General features: G+C 44.0%; 1 long non-coding RNA gene across 1 annotated transcript in view; it reads right to left on the minus strand.

Moving 5' to 3' along the window:
• Positions 1-605: 605 nt before the first annotated feature.
• The window catches only part of LOC137561461 (uncharacterized), a 63264-nt gene continuing 45815 nt past the window's right edge, over positions 606-18054 (minus strand). Inside the window, exons 3-5 of the long non-coding RNA XR_011030023.1 lie at positions 2555-2674; positions 870-975; positions 606-765 (exon numbers count right to left, since the gene is read on the minus strand). This is a non-coding gene — a long non-coding RNA (uncharacterized lncRNA). The remainder of the gene's footprint in view (positions 766-869; positions 976-2554; positions 2675-18054) is intronic.

Consider the following 18054-nt stretch of genomic DNA (forward strand, 5'->3'; position numbering starts at 1 on the left):
TGCAAATTGACTTTACCTCCATGTACAGGCAGGTCTTAAACTGATCTGTAAATTATGTGCTAACATGCTCCCTAATTTCCATGAGAATAGCTATTTTTGGTAAATTACCTCATAATTTACCTCATGAGGTAAAACATGTCTAAAACCTACCAGAATTGCTAAATGTCATTACCTCATGAGGTAAATTACCTCACATGAGGTAATTTGTTTGATAACCCTACCAGAATTGAGGCCATTATTGTGTAATATGAGCATTTTTTTTTTTATAAGGGATGCCTTTAAATAGACTTTTCATAGGTTGCTACATAATCAAACACACCTTCCCCCTCGGAAAAAAAACCTCTACCAAAGACTAACCTAACTTACGAAAGACAATTAAAGACTACTATTATTTATTTACTGCATGCTTACCTGCTGAAATACCTCTTGTTTTACCTCACTGTATGCATTTACCTCATGTTTTACCTCACGTTCGGAAATGGAGAAAAATCTTTCAGAATTGCTTAAAAAGAAAAAAAAAAAAAAAAAAGAGGAAAATACAGCACGAGGTATTTTACCTACAAAAAAATATTGACCTCACATAGCTACCAGAATTGAGGCCTAAGATCAGTTAGGAACTTGTATTATTAACCAGGGATCCATTGCAAACACGTATGAGTAGAGCAACACTTTGAAACTTCTTGCCAGTTAAAGAGCTCTAGAATTAGAGAAGATGAATTGCTGACATCACTGGGAGTTTCTGGGAACTCTCGGGAAATGCTGCATCTGCAACAAAAAGACAGCCGCATGTGATGCTCTTCCCAATAGCTGGAATTATACAGAATCCAGGATGTCAACAACCCCATGTTAAAATAGACTGAACCACTTACAAGCTGTCATGTCCACACGCTGGAGGGTAAATATCAGGTTACAGTTCGCAGCCAAGCAGTCAACATCTTTCCAGGCAGAAAGAGCAAATATCCATTTCCTAAAGTTCTATAAAAACAAACCAAAAAAGAACCCTGTAAAAAAAATAAATGTTAAAATATGGACAAGTAGCTACCTTAGAATGTAAACGGTTTGCAAGGAATTTAGAAGCAAATAAATAACATTACCCATGTTAAGTTAAATTATAATAATAATAATATTTTTCTACACTTTTCATTACAATTCTACATTATAATTAATGTGTTTGCTTTCAGTCATCCCAAAAAAAAAGGGGGGGGGGAAATGTAAGGATGCATACAGACACACACTATGACCCGATGCATGCTGACTGTACTGGCATGTCGCTAGGCTACAGCTGAGTGATGCTTTCTGTTGCTATTGAGTAGGAACAAGGGACAACAGTAGGACAACTTTGGCACCAATTCAGCTGTTTCTGCCAACGGAAAATTAATTGCAGGTCACATGAAACTGTGAAAAACCCTACATTGTACTGCCAGCAAAGCATTCAACTACAGACATTATTTCTGCAAAGTACAGAGGCTTAGGCTAAACACAGTAAAGCCCGGTACAGACCCTCAATTTTGATTGACCAATTTTACCTCCTCCATGTAGGATGAGGGTCAACAGATTTCCAATACTATGAGCAGATTGTCTAGATAAACTCTTATACTACATGGAGGTGGTAAAATTGGTCAGCGATTGGCCAATCAAAATTAGAGGTGTGTACCAGGCTTAAAGCACAGAACACTCTCATGAGAGATGCGACCATCAAATCTTGTATGGTAGTGCATTTCCCTATATTCTAGTACCCTCACGTAATTTTTACTATTTTAAAAAGCCTGTGTAATTTGCTGATCTGGCATATTTCACTGTAAAATTGGAATGCAATGGAATATTTTAATGTCATTTACACATGGGTACAATAAGGTTGACCTGTAGTCCTATAGTTTCCAAGTCACACCCTTTTAAGAAGCAGGGAGCAGCGGAGTCAGAACATTTGATCTGCTTGTTTGGTGAGAATCAAAAAGTATTAGGGCTTATTCAGATGGAAGGCTGAACACAGCTTGCTGCATGCTTCATTTGCTGGGGAATGAAGCGTGTGTTAGCAGTCAACAAATGGTGCAGTTATTGCGCAGTAGATGAACACCTCACAAACTATGGGCATGAGCCACCTGCTCAGATTTACATATACGGAATGGGCACCAACCCACCACCTGTGCTGAATGGTTGCAGCCACCTCCACATGCACAGCAGATCCTCAGGATCAGCTGACATGTGGTGAATGCACCACTCCATCTGGCTGTGTGAAGAACCTCTTAAACCTGGTACGATTTCAATTATAATTGGCCAATCACTGACCAATTTTCCCACCTCTCAATATTTGCTGACCCTCTTACTACATGGAAAAGTGTGCAGCAGGCTTTAGAGTCAGAAGATGAGACTTCCAGGAAAGTAGAATTTTCAAAATGGAGTCAGTAATGGTACCCCCATCGTTCTCACAGTTCAGGCTTTCTTTAATTGCAGCTGTTGTAAGATACCTGCCGCTACCTTCGTTATGCATCAGATTTTTTCCTATGTGACTGTGGAGCTTATAGAGCAAAAAGTATTAGGGCCATTTCACACTTACCGCTGTACATTCTGCATTGTGTAGCAGAAGCAGTGATGACCCTATGGGACGAAGACATCGATCACAGTGCAGCGGGTCCCATCACAACGCAAGAGCTGCAATTCATCGTGTGCGGTTAACCTGGAAGAGAGGCATACTTTGATTGGATAATATGCCTAATGTATGGACGCACCACAGCAACTTTCCCTGGGCCGCTGTGGTGCGATCTTATTATAACAATCACACCGCAACAGAAAATATCAAGTGTAAAAGGGGCCTCATTGTTTGATTTTGAGCTGTACTTTGTCCAATCTTGTCATCCTCAAGCAACTGGAAGGCAGGAGGGGACAGTGCAATGGTCTGTATTCATTTTAGGCCTGTGACCTACAAAGGCCAAAGGGCTTTGTAAATGCTATTGTATAATATTTGACGCATTGGACAAGTGACTTGAGAAATCTAATAAGGAAACTAGAGGCAGGGAGGGCGAGAATCCCCTGGTGGTGGGAGCACCAGGGCTTACCCCTCCTCTCCCTCAATGTTGCATGGGGACTTTGGGGGTCCCAGGCGGTGGCAGAGCTTGGTGTTGCATGGGGACTTTGGGGGTCCCAGGCAGTGGCAGAGCTTGGGGCCCCCGCCTGCCATGTGCACCAACATGTGTGTTTTTAAATGTCTTTTTTGCATCTTCCAGTACGCAGTATCAGGTAAGTGGTTATATAGGGAGGGGGGGCCAAAGTGAGATGTATACCTGTCCTGCACTTGGTGCCCTCTGCTGGTGACTTAATCTATGATTGTGTCCGACTGAACCCTCTCACCTGAATGCTGCTGAACTTATGCAATTCCTGCTAGATTTGGTACTGCAGACACAGATGTATATTATTGCACTTGATTGGCTGACAAGCTGTTTGTGAACCATATAAAAGGGCTAATTGCTGGCTGGGAGTGAGCATTTCTCGTGTGCGTTGCATTCAGCAAATATAAAGGCAGGGAGGGTGAATTACCCGGTGGTGAGAGCACCGGGCCTCACCCATACTCTCCCTCTTGGTGTTGCATGGAAACTTTGGGGGTGCCGGGCGGTGGCAGAGCTCGGGGCCCCCGTCTGCCATGTGCACCAGCATGTGTGTTTTTTTTCCATTAAAAGCATGTCAGCTCACTCATAACTTTGTTAATTTTGAGAATTTTGAGCTCATTCCACAATTTTGAGCTCATTCCAGATACTCTGACTCTCAGCAAAAGTTTCTAATTAGTTTACTGAACTTCTGATTGAGTTAAAGTTTTAGAAATGTAAAGCTGCTTTATTCATCACCCTTCTACAAAGCATCCACAGTGAAAGCAGTGCTAAGGCTATTCCAGGCTTGCCCTTATTAGACCTCAAATCTGACTGATTAACCTACTGGGCTAATCAAATTAAACTGGATAAAATTACTCAACGTTCTCAGCTGCATAAGATGCTGTGTGCAAGTTGCATAGACTAGGCATAGACTACCAGGTATTGACTAGAAGATACTTTTAATAGATTAGACATTTGATTCAATAAAAACATTAAGGCTACGTTTAGAGTGGGCTTTGTGTTCCATGTAACAGAAGGAATGCAATACAACAGGAAGCGCATTGTGTGGCATATAGTAATGCATATGCATATAGTAAAGCATACAGTCAATGAAAAGGATGCTTCACTGTCACTGTTAACATGCATGTTTTGCAGTAGCACACTGCATGCAGTGCGTTACCATGCCACACGCTATTATACAGCAACGCACGCGCCGTACTGTGAATGTCGGAGTTCGGCAAGCATAACAAAGCAGCTGTTATGCCACACCACAATGCACCACTCACAGCGTAGCCTAAATCTAGTATGAAGGTTCTCCCAGGAATCCCAGAAAGTAAATGCTGCAGGGATTTTGTAAGATTTCAATACATTCTAACGGAGAAATGCTTTTCTTTAAAGGTTATTATGCTGTTGCTTATCGTTTAGAGCAGAAAATTAAAGAGGAACTCCAGTGAAAATAGTGTAATAAAAAACAGTGCTTCATTTTTACAATAATTATGTATAAATGATTTAGTCAGTGTTTTCCCATTGTAAAATCTTTCCTCTCCCTGATTTACATTTAGACAGTTATCACATGGCGACATCTTTACTGCTGGCAGGTGATGTCAGTGGAAGTAGATGCTGCTTGCTTTTTTGGCAGTTGGAAACAGCTATTACAGTATTTGCCACAATGCAACAAGGCTCCCACAGTGTGATGTCAGCACCTCAGTGCTGTGAGGCACTGACATCACACTGTGGGAGGGGTTTCACACCAATATCATCCATACAGAGCCCCCTGATGATCCGTTTGAGAAAAGGAATAGATTTCCCATGGGAAAGGGAGTATCAGCTACTGATTGGGATGAAGTTCGACTCTTGGTTACGGTTTCTCTTTAAGCTCTATTATATACGACAGCCTATGTAAATCAATGTAATCATTCACATATAACATGATTTCTGCTTACAGGGGGAAAAAAAAACCTTACAGCAGTGAAGCATCTTCCCAAACACCATGCACGCTATCTACATTAAATTCATTAGCTTCTCTGTCAAAATGCTACAAGGGTGAGCCCTTCCTTAGTGGCTTAAAGCAGTGTTCCCCAACCCTGTCCTCAAGGCCCACCAACAGTGCATGTTTTGTGGAAATCCAGAGGTAGATAATCAGCTCTGCTGAAACACTGATTACCCCACCTGTGAATGGTTGTGTTTTTTTGCAAAACATGTATTGTTGGTGGGCCTTGAGGACAGGGTTGGAGAACTCTGGCTTAGAGGACCACTATTGCAAAAAAAATGTAAGATTTAAAATACATGCATATAAAATGTACATTTCTTCCAGAGTACAATGAGCTATATATTACCTTTCTCCTATGTTGCTGTCACCTACAGTAGGTAGTAAAAGTACACATTTTGGAGTAGTCCATCTCCGCGTGGGTGATTTTCTATATTATTTTTATTCCTTATGGGTCTTTAGATTATTACTATAATGTAACCTCAGAACAATATAATGGTTCATTATTTTGTCTTATTATTCAGTCATAGCTATTATTTTTTCTGTTATAATAGAAGTAAACAGGTGGCACTCAGATGGCCACTTCGAGGACAGTCTGGTTTAGAATCACTAATTCCGCTTCTGGCAGATGAAAAAAACACCATTTCATTAAGTTACACATCTATCATCTGGGTAATGGTGAAAGGCACTGCACCAATGGTGACAAGATGATGTGCTGGGATCTCCTCTGGAGTCACAAGTGCAATGTATTGTCGTTCAAAAAGATCCGCACCATCAACATAGAAACTTTAATGGTTAAAAATAATAAAATCCATGTGTGGGTACAAACACAGATGACGCACAGGCGTTTCGGGCCATAACAGGTCCTTTCTCAAATCATGACCGGCCCACACTGACAACAGATCCAAATCTCAAAGCATATAAAGCCCCAAAGAGGACCACATAGAAGACTGCATCATTTACATATATACATATTCATGTTCACCCCCGACCAATCAGATTGTATGTAATGGCCAAAACATATAAAATATAAAATAACACCCTGCAATCACATGCAACATATATGAAACATACACAATAATATTAAATATATTATAAGGTGCATAAGGTCACTCACCATCATGCCAAGCGTGTATAAAATACACGCATACAAGACATGGAGTGGATACGGATCACTGTGACCAATCACAGCACCGCCTACACAGTGTGTGTGTGTGTAGGCGGTGCTGTGATTGGTCACAGTGATCCGTATCCACTCCATGTCTTGTATGCGTGTATTTTATACACGCTTGGCATGATGGTGAGTGACCTTATGCACCTTATAATATATTTAATATTATTGTGTATGTTTCATATATGTTGCATGTGATTGCAGGGTGTTATTTTATATTTTATATGTTTTGGCCATTACATACAATCTGATTGGTCAGGGGTGAACATGAATATGTATATATGTAAATGATGCAGTCTTCTATGTGGTCCTCTTTGGGGCTTTATATGCTTTGAGATTTGGATCTGTTGTCAGTGTGGGCCGGTCATGATTTGAGAAAGGACCTGTTATGGCCCGAAACGCCTGTGCGTCATCTGTGTTTGTACCCACACATGGATTTTATTATTTTTAACCATTAAAGTTTCTATGTTGATGGTGCGGATCTTTTTGAACGACAATACATCTAGCATCTGGTGCAGGTTCTGGTTTTCATCTAGGGGACTGCAGCCCCTATGGTGTTGGTGGTTTTTGTGAGGAGTTCTTTTATTGGGTTATTTTGGGGTTTTTTGGGGGGTTTATGGGATATTTATATCTATGATACGTGTTTGATATATGTGATTCATATTAATAAAGTTTTTTATCCTTTTCATGCACCCAAGAGCCAATTCTCAGTATTTTTTCATGTTTGATATTTAGTTATGTTGGCATGTGCATGATAGGGATATTTATTTATGTTTGTATATTATGTTACTACTACTTCTACTTTAGGGTAGAGATCATTATCTTCCCAATTGACACTGTCCCACAGCTTTGAGGCATTTTTTACATATTTCATTAAGTTAATTGCTGAGCTGTAGACAGAAAACAATTGGCCGGTCTTGACCTACTCATAAAAGCCTGCTACTTCTGAAGACTCTCCTGGCTAAACACAAACATAGATTCAGATATTCGGTAAGTGCTAGCCGGACATTCCCTGTATAGAAGGGCAAGAAATAGCTTGAAGTCATAAAGAAGTCAAGTTTGACCTACGAGTGATCTGCGTTTCAGCGTCTGTCATTATATTTAGCATGAACAGCTGAGCAAGTTTTTTTTATCTTGCCCTAATTAAACCCCCACACAGCTGAAAACCTAAGCCATGGAAATGGCAATCTCTCATTCACCCGACATTGGAGGAAATTTCATAAAATATTCACTGAAAAGTTTCTTTGATCCCTGAAAACACGCAATAGTAAAATACAGTGCATGAAGAAATTCAAACAGTATTCATTATTCATGACGTGAGAGTCATCTGTTTATCTTATGGAATATTTAATAGCAAGACAAGTTTTCTGTTTAGATTCACATCTTACATTTGCAGCTTAGCAGTGCGTAGGTGTGTGGATAACAACAAACACCTAGAGATTTCTATGTACATATGGTTGCAGAGTGATACTTGCAAATTACAATATAAAAAATAGCACAGTGCTATATCTATTTTTAGTAACTGAGGTCAGCATTAGAATGGCTATTAAGCTTATTAAAGTAAATGTGTCAATTTTATCTAATTTGTCACACAAACTTATTAAAGTAAACTTTAATAATGGATCTAGGGGAAAAAGGTTTGATCTGATTAAGGACCAAACTAAAATGGCCAATTTTCTGGTATGCAATTATTTCAGCTTAGAATTGTTCCAGTGTGCTTATAGGCAATGGCATCAGCAGCTCACTGACTAACATAGGACTTGATTCACAAAGCGGTGCTAACCTAGTTAGCACGCCTAAAGACTTTTGGGCGTGATAAGCATTGCACTAAGTAGGTTAAGTCCGGTGCGCGCGAAACGTCGCATAGGGATTAATGGCGTTGCGCGCGTAAATTTAGCACGCGTAAAAATGTACACGCAAAACTTTGCGCGCAAGTTTATTTTATGGGCTTTTCACCAGCGTGCTAACAGTTAGCACGGCTTTGTGAATTAAGCCCATAGTCTTTGATAGGTCTTACACAATTCAGTAATAGAGATTTTCTGCTTTTTTTGCTTCTAGAAATGACCAGGGAGATGCTCTGGCTAGCATTAGCATTGTTGAGGTGAGCCAGTGAGAAAGTCCATAGGGAAAATCTGCTAATGTGATTAGGTGGACAGCACCACCTCAAACTGCTTGGTTTCAGTAATAATATGCATACACTACTCAGCCAATTAGAATGCTTCAAGTTGTAGATGAAGAACTGTGCCCTATGGACTTTCTTGCTGGTTCACCCCAACCATACTAGCTCCCTCAGCTTAGTTGGAATAAGGCCAGTTTCAGCAGAAAGTAAATCCAATGAGCCCTATTCCAAGGTGCTTGTATGCAAGCAAGAATTATTTGCATCTCTTTGAGCAACTCTAATTGCTAGTTGGCATCCTTTTATTTTCTATGGCAATGCTAATAAGATAGGATGCGATTCTATCTTACAGGAACAAAAAGCTGCTGTGATTATAAGCTCGCCGCAAGGGCAGGGACCTCCTCCTGGTGTTTCTTATTCTGCTGTAATTTATCATATGAACATGTACCAGTATAGGTAATGTTTCAAACTATACATCAACAATGCCTCTATTTTTAAAGCTAGGTGTCCTACGCTAACCACTATTTGCAGGGGCGTAGCAATAGGGGTTGCAGAGGTTGCGACCGCATCGGGGCCCTTGGGCCAGAGGGGCCCCAAAGGGGCCTCCCTCAACTACAGTATTAGCTCTCTATTGGTCCTATGCTCATAATAATCACTTCTAGAGATACTTTGAATAGCAGTAATCATTAACAAACTGTTCCCCATTCCCTTCTTGCACCTCTGACACTGTAGTTGCCATTGGCAGGTTTTGGTGCGCCGTATCAATTGTTATGTATAGAGTACTTGGGGGCCCCATTGTAAAACTTGCATCGGGGCCCACAGCTCCTTAGCTACGCCACTGACTATTTGTTTTGTACTATGTACAGTGATATGGAAGATTTTGGCACTGTATATATAAAAAATACTAATATGTGCAGAAACTGTGGCCTGCCACTTCTTACTGCACACCAGGAACACTTGCTCAACTGATTCCTGACTACGTAGGACTGACAACTAAAAAGAGAAGCCACAGCTAGTGTTGGGCGAACAGTGTTCGCCACTGTTCGGGTTCTGCAGAACATCACCCTGTTCGGGTGATGTTCGAGTTCGGCCGAACACCATTAGGTGTTCGGCCAAACCGTTCGGCCACATGGCCGAACTAAGAGCGCATGGCCGAACGTTCCCCGAACGTTCGGCTAGCGCTGTGATTGGCCGAACGGGTCACGTGGTTCGGACCCGAACGCGCTCTGATTGGCCGAACGGTCACGTGGTTCGGGTAAATAAATACCCGAACCACGTCATATCTCCGCCATTTGTCTGTGGGTTTAGCTTTGGGTAGGCAGGCAGGGTAGTTCGCTCTCCAGCCACGCTAGCCAGGGTCCCCCCCAGTCATTGTGTGTCGCTGCTGGGAACAGTAGTACACCGCTCGCTCAGCCACACTATATATAGCATTGTTTACTGCCACTGTGTACCTCGCTCAGCCACACTATATATAGCATTGTGTTTACTGCCACTCTGTGTACACGGCTCAGCCAGACTATATAGCATTGTGTGTACTGCCACTGTGTACCTCGCTCAGCCACGTATATAGCATTGTGTTTACTGCCACTCTGTGTACACGGCTCAGCCAGACTATATAGCATTGTGTGTACTGCCACTGTGTACCTCGCTCAGCCACGCTATATATAGCATTGTGTTTACTGCCACTCTGTGTACACCGCTCAGCCAGACTATATAGCATTGTGTGTACTGCCACTCTGTGTACACGGCTCAGCCAGACTATATAGCATTGTGTGTACTGCCACTCTGTGTACACCGCTCAGCCAGACTATATAGCATTGTGTGTACTGCCACTCTGTGTACACCGCTCAGCCAGACTATATAGCATTGTGTGTACTGCCACTCTGTGTACACCGCTCAGCCAGACTATATAGCATTGTTTACTGCCACTCTGTGTACACGGCTCAGCCAGACTATATAGCATTGTTTACTGCCACTCTGTGTACACCGCTCAGCCACACTATATAGCATTGTGTGTACTGCCACTCTGTGTACACCGCTCAGCCAGACTATTTAGCATTGCGTACTCTGCCAGTCAGTGTGTATATTGCTGGGATCAGTAATACTCCACTCACCGCCAACCACTATATGAGCTCACCATGAGTTCCTCAGAGACCTCCGCTGTGAGCAGCACTCCCAACAACAGCAACAGCCAACGCCCCACGCAAGCTATAACATCCACCCCAGCAGCCAGTGGTCAGCAGCAGCCCTCCCCGGAGGAGAACGTTGTGTCCATCGGTCCGTCGCCAGAGCGATTAATGAGGGCTGCCATTGAGGAGATGATGGGGCCTGATGTGGAGGAGGAGGTCTGGCTCAGGCCAGCATCCCAAGTTAATGTTGAGGACGATGAGGGGTCTGTGTCTGGGGATGTTGGGGTGGCAGAGGTGGTGGGTGGGTCAGACTCAGTAGAAGAGTTGTATGATAAGGATGATGATCGGGACCATCTGTATGTGCCTCAGAGTCCGACCCCGGAAAACATGTTGTATCGTGTGTTTAGGTACTAAAATCTGCGTTCCCACTTCCCAGTACTGCCCGCAGTGCCCGGGTCCACGGATCCATATAATTTTTTGGGCAGCACTATCAAACTGTGGTACTATGAGTGAGTTGCCATGGTCCTTCTGTGCTGTCTGTCACACTCACCGTCTGTCTGCAGATGGATTGTTCAACACAGCTACGCCATCTGACATGTAGTCCTGGACCTTGACCATCTTCTCCAGGCGATTGGTGTTGGAGGACGTGGAACTGCCCGATTGCTGTTCTGTGGGCTGCTGCATGGGTGTCAGAAAATGTTCCCACTCCAAGGACACTGCCAATACCATTCCCTTTTCGGCACTAGCAGCAGCTTGTGTTCTTTGCTGCCCTCCTGGTCCTCCTGGGTTTGCTGAAGTCAGTCTGTCGGCGTACAACTGGCTAGAGAAGGAGGAGGATGTCAATCTCCTCTCTAAAGTCTCCATCCTCAAGGGCCAGCTGGAATTGTTCCATTTTTGACCTGTCTGACACTTTCTTCAATCAGTTTTTTAACATTGTGTTCGTATAAACTGGGTATAAACCCAGTAATTGGTGTTGTCCAGATTACAGAATAATGAATAATAATGAATAGTGAATAATGCGCGGGCCGCGTTCAATGCAGTCTAGCATGAATTGAGCCATGTGTGCCAGAGAGTCCTGCCAGACTCCTCTGTCTTCATGTTCTTGTGAGCGTTGTGATTGTTGTGATGCACCATATTCGTCACCAGCATCATTTTCTTCCTCTTCTGCTGTCCATTCCCGCTAAATTGTGGAAGTCCAACGTGCACCGCTCTGTCCCTCGGCAGTGGGGGCATCCAATTCCTGCTCCAACTCCAGCTGTTCCCCTTCCTGTTCTTTGTCATAGCTGGGACCAGCGTTTCCTGAGGCAGGTTGCCTGATGTTGGTATCATCACGCTGATCGTTTTCATCTTCAGAATCCCCCACTTGCATCATGCCAGCGGTTTCCATCTTCAACATTGATTTCTTCAGTAAACACAGCAGTGGTATTGTAATGCTGACTGTAGAGTTGTCACTGCTCAGTCACGCAACGTGGATTGCTCAAAATTTTGGAGGACTTGGCAGAGATCCAACATGGTGGCCCAATCAGATCCACAGAAGCTTGGTAGCTAGCTTCTGGAATGCGCCTCGGCACTGCGCAAAAGCGTGCTAGCATGTGCAGCGTAGAATTCCAGCGCGTAGGGAGGGACATCACCCAGCGAGCGATGGTGCGCTAGATTAAAGCGCTCCTGCATCTCTTGGTGAGTCCTTCAGAAGCGGTACTGGACTTTTAACAATGTTTTTTTTTTTCCTTCAACAGAAGATCTGCCACGTTGGAGTGAGGAGGACGCCGCCGACCCCGACACCAAGCTGAACCCCGGCGAACTCCAAGCAGAGGATCTTCAGGAACCCTCAAGGCTTTGAGCAAGCTGAGGAGGATCAGCAGTCCCGACGAGACCTCTCCTCATATGCGACTGAGTGCAGTGGAGCTCCCCAGAACAACCTCTCAGTTGTCACTTTGTCACTTTGTCACTGGTCACTTTGTCACTTTGTCATTTTGTCACTTGTCACTTTGTCACTTGTCACTTTGTCATTTTGTCACTTTGTCACTTGTCACTTGTCACTTTGTCACTTGTCACTTGTCACTTTGTCATTTTGTCACTTTGTCACTGGTCACTTTGTCACTTTTCACTTGGTCACTTGTCACTTGGTCACTTGGTCACTTGTCCAGATGATCTCGGTACACCTCCTGCGATTCAAATTCCTGCACACATTGCTCTGGGATTTGGGTGTGATGAATGATGCATCTAACTGGCCACCGGAGGCAATTAAGGCCTTCAAAACATTGAAAGCAGCTTTCTGTTCCGCCCCCATTTTGCGTCATGTTGAGTTGTTGACGTCATGTTCATCCTCGGCCTCGCCTTGCATTTCAGTGCGAGGTGCATTTTCCACAGAAAAAGGTTGTGAATCCGGGCACAACATTTGTGGCTGTTCCATTGACCTTTCACAGGTAGAAGATTGTGGGGGTGGGAATAGCTCCTCCGAATAGCCCATTGTGTCCTGAAAACTACTCATTGCATTGCTTTGCGCACACATTTTTTTTTCCTCATGCAAGGCTTGAGTTGCACCTGAAAGCGTGGCCTTCTCCTCCTGCGCCTCCTCCTGTTCCATCACGTCTGCTGCTGCTGGGTTAGCGTTGACGCCCGGTCCCTGTTTATTGAACCTCTTATCTTTATTACATTTATGACTGCATGGCGGTAAAAAGCATGCTATCCGCACGCTTCTTGTCCTCATGCAAGGCCTGGGTTGTTGTGTCTCAAAAAGCATGGCCTTCTCCTCCTGCGCCTGCTCCTGTTCCATCACGTGTGCTGCTGCTGCTGGGTTAGCGTTACCGGTCCCTTTTCCTGGAACCTCTTCTCTGTATTACATTTATGACTGCATGGCGACAAAAAGCATGTTACCTGTGCAAAGAAACATGACATTTTCCACATTTAAAAGACAGTTTTTCCTTTGAAACTTTACAATCTATTTTCTCAAAAACTATAAGCTCTTTTTCAAATATTTTTTTTCCTCTTCTACCCACTCCCAAGGTGCACATACCCTGCTAATTTGGGGTATGTAGCATGTAAGGAAGCTTTACAAAGCACGAAAGTTCGGGTCCCCATTGACTTCCATTATGTTCGGAGTTCGGCGCGAACACCCGAACATCGCAGCGATGTTCGGCGAACGTTCGCGAACCCGAACATCTAGGTGTTCGCCCAACACTAGCCACAGCCATGCATTCATGTATGTGAAAAAATAAAAAATAAATTGACCCACAATAAAAGTTTACCATTGGGCAAGCACATTACTCGTGCCTTGCCAACATGTTCTGTACCCCAAAGGAAGAGATCTGTACATAAATAGTGCACTGCTGCCATGGTTACAGAGAAGACACATTTGTACTTCTTGTGAATTCTCAGAAATCATAGTTGCCTCCTAATTACAAAACAAAATAATTTTTCACTCCATTCCAAAATGACTTGTACAGTTTATTTTAAACCATGCAAAATCATTTTGATTTGGTAGAACAGGTACAGTACAGTCAGAAGAGATATGAATACCTTCTTTCTACAACAGGTAAGGCAGCTTCACCATGGTTCAAAGACAGCAGATTACACCAACAGCAGTGGAGGACTAGTCGGAAAGTGCAATTTCCGTTCCACCGGAATTGCGGAATTCCGCCAGCACAAAATTCCGTAACTGCTACATACCAGCAGGATTTTTCCAAATTTCCCCCTCCTCTCTTGTCTTCCAGGGATTTGTAGGGTCTCAAAAGCAAGCTCACATGCATTGCCCAAGAATCGAACGCAGGTCAACTGCTTGGAAGGCAGCTATGCTCACCACTATACCACCAACACTACATGCTGAAGCCAGCCTAGCATGTACCATTGCGATATACCCAAGAGAAAAATGAGCTTGCTTATTTGCCTAATTTGCTAGATGAAACCAGTGGGACACATGGTGATACTGGCCTCAATTCACGGAGCATTATCAAACATTTATCAAACACTTTATCAAACGTTTGATAATTTACCTCATGTGTAAAATCTCATTTTGAATTCACTAAGGTGTTATATATTTGTTGAACGTTTTATCGGTAAAACATTCGATAAATATATAACACCTTACTGAATTTAAAATGAGATTTTACCCATGAGGTAAATTATCAAACGTTTGATAAACGTTTGATAATGCTCCGTGAATTGAGGCCATTGCTTACAGGCTTCAATTCAACACTTGACAAGACAAGACAAATAACATTTATATTGCGCTTTTCTCCTTGCGGACTCAAAGCGCCAGAGCAGAGCAGCAGCCACTAGGGCGCGCTCTATTGGCAGTAGCAGTGTAAGGGAGACTTGCCAAAGGTCTCCTACTGAATTAGTGCTGGCTTACTGAACAGGCAGAGCCGAGATTCGACCCTGGTCTCCTGTGTCAGAGGCAGAGCCCTTAACCATTACACCATCAGCCAACTGCAGAAAGATCATGTAACACACACAGCAAAGGACAGCAATTTGAAGTCTGGAAGATTCCAGGGCAAGGGTGGGAAGGATGAAAAGCTAGGTGGCCATGCAACCATTCCTACTAACCTAAAGCTTACTTGTGGCTTACAACACATTGGCTTACGACTTTACCAAATCCAATGCTCCAATATGGGGAAGCTTCGCTGTTTGCTTTTTTTTTTTTGGGTATGTGTCACATGGTGTCACAGTTCACTCATCTCTTCAACTACATGATCTTTCTGAAGTGTTGAATTGAAGCCTGTAAGCAGTATCACCATGTGTCCCACTGCTTTCATCTAGCAAATTAGGCAAATAAGTAAACTCATTTTTCTCTTGGGTATATCGCAATGGTACATGCTAGGCTGGCTTCAGCATGTAGTGTTGGTGGTACAGTGGTGAGCATAGCTGCCTTCCAAGCAGTTGACCTGGGTTCAATTCCTGGCCAATGCATGTGAGGTTGCTTTTGGGACCCTACAAATCCCTGGAAGACAAGGGAGGAGGAGGAGAGAGGGAGAGAGAGATTTTTTCTGCTGGATCAGCAGAATATTCAACTTAGAACCATCAACGGATACCGGCGGAATTCCGCCAAATTGAAAAAGCAATTCTGTTCCGACCCAACGGAACGGAATCACCCATTTCCGCCCGGAATCGCGGAAAACATAATTCTGCGGAAAATGGTGAGCATCCCTACTAGTATTCCACACTAGTCCATAATCACAATCTGAAGGTCGGGGCTCAACTGGTGATGTGATGATAGAAATACTTTATCAAAGGATCCCTGATAAACGGCTGACACATTTGAGCAGGGTCGGACTGGGACACCAAGGGCCCACCAAGGAAGTTTCAGCCTGGGGCCCACCCCCCTCTCCTCCTCCTCCCTCCCCCCCCCCATTTTGGGCTCACATACACATGTACTCTAGAAATTTTGCATGACTTTATGGTAGGGAATAGATTGTGAGCACTTCTGAGGACAGTCTCCAATAGGGATATGTCTAAATGCGGCGCCGAAACTAAATGGGTGTCACCACGCACTGGAACATCGGCGTGGTCATGATGAGTCATGGGCAGACTTAAAAAAAAAATACAAAACACAAAATAAGTAGCGGTGTTATTCACAGAGATTAGGTCTGACCAGATACATTTTAGATAAAATATTCAAGTAGTTACATGCCTCATGATAATTCATCAAGTAGTCAAATGGCAGCAGATACCCCCACAAAATGCAATCAGGTTGACGGCAGATACCCCCACACAATGCAATCAGGTTAACGGCAGATACCCCCACACAATGCGATCAGGTTAACGGCAGATACCCCCACAAAATGCAATCAGGTTGACAGCAGATACCCCCACACAATGCAATCAGTTTGGCTGCAGATACCCCCACACAATGCAATCAGGTTGGTGGCAGATACCCCCACACAATGCAATCAGGTTGGCTGCAGATACCCCCACAAAATGCAATCAGGTTGGCTGCAGATACCAGGGCTGTGGAGTCGGTACAAAAATCTTCCGACTCCTCAGTTTCTGAAACCACGACTCCAACTCCGACTCCGGGTACCCAAAATTGCTCAGACTCCGACTCCTCGATTCCGACTCCTTAGTCTGATACTTAACAGGGCTGTGGATTTTGTACAAAAATCATGCGACTCCGACTCTCGACTCCTCAGTTTCTGAAACCACGACTCCGACTCCAACTCCGACTCCGGGTGCCCAAAATTGCCCCGACTCCGACTCCACAGCCCTGGCAGATACCCCCACACAATGCAATCAGGTTGGCTGCAGATACCCCCACACAATGCAATCAGGTTGGCTGCAGATACCCCCACACAATGCAATCAGGTTGGCTGCAGATACCCCCACACAATGCAATCAGATTGGCTGCAGATACCCCCACACAATGCAATCAGGTTGGCTGCAGATACCCACACACAATGCAATCAGGTTGGTGGCAGAGATACCCCCACACAATGCAATCAGGTTGGCTGCAGATACCCCCACACAATGCAATCAGGTTGGTGGCAGAGATACCCCCACACAATGCAATCAGGTTGGCTGCAGATACCCCCACACAATGCAATCAGGTTGGTGGCAGAGATACCCCCACACTATGCAATCAGGTTCAGGGGTGAGCCTGGGGTGCCTGGCACCTGGGTGCAAGATTTTCTCTGGCGCTTATGGGAGTGGTTAAATTAACCGCGCCCAACCACATAACCACACCCATGTCCTGCCTAATCACACCCACACCTTCCACCTCTTTACGCATGCGATACCCCATTCCTACCCCTCTTCCATTGGCTTGCTCCTGGCTGGCTTTGGCTGCCTGCAAGTCTGCTAGTCTTGGACTGACTCAGACTGCGAGGCTCTGCGAGTGCGACGCAGTCACACACTGCGTATTTATGGCTGCCTGCGGCCACCCTACTCTTGCTCGCTGTCATCGGCTCCTCCCCCCGCCAAGCCCAAGCATGAGGTGGGCTGCCTGTATCTTTCCCGTTGCGCCGCACAGCCTGCCAGTGTTACCAACCTTTCACGTTACTTTTTACTGACAAATACCTACAAATTTACTGACAAAAGATTTTTACTGACAACATTTCCCCACTAAATGCACATAAGAGACAGCGTTTCACCAGTAAATGCACGTAATGACAGACAATCTTTCATCAGTAAATGCACATAATGAGAGACAGCTTTTCCCCAGTAAATGCACATAATAAGAGACAGCTTTTTTCACCAGTAAATGCACATAACAAGAGACCGCTTTTCACCAGTAAATGCACATAATAAGAGACAACATTTCACCAGTAAATGCACATAATAAGAGACAACTTTTCACCAGTAAATGCACATAATAAGAGACAGCTTTTCACCAGTAAATGCACATAAGAGGCCGCTTTTCACCAGCAAATGCACATAATAAGACACAGCTTTTCACCAGTAAATGCACATAATAAGAGACAGCTTTTCACCAGCAAATGCACATAATAAGAGACAGATTTTCACCAGTAAATGCACATAATGACAAACAGCCAGTGTCCCCAGTATATGTAGCCAGGGATATATGTGCCCAGTAGAGGTAGCCAGGGGGTATATGTGCCCAGTAGAGGTAGCCAGGG

Source organism: Hyperolius riggenbachi, chromosome 3 (assembly GCF_040937935.1).
Source record: "Hyperolius riggenbachi isolate aHypRig1 chromosome 3, aHypRig1.pri, whole genome shotgun sequence".
Classification (NCBI taxonomy): domain Eukaryota; kingdom Metazoa; phylum Chordata; class Amphibia; order Anura; family Hyperoliidae; genus Hyperolius; species Hyperolius riggenbachi.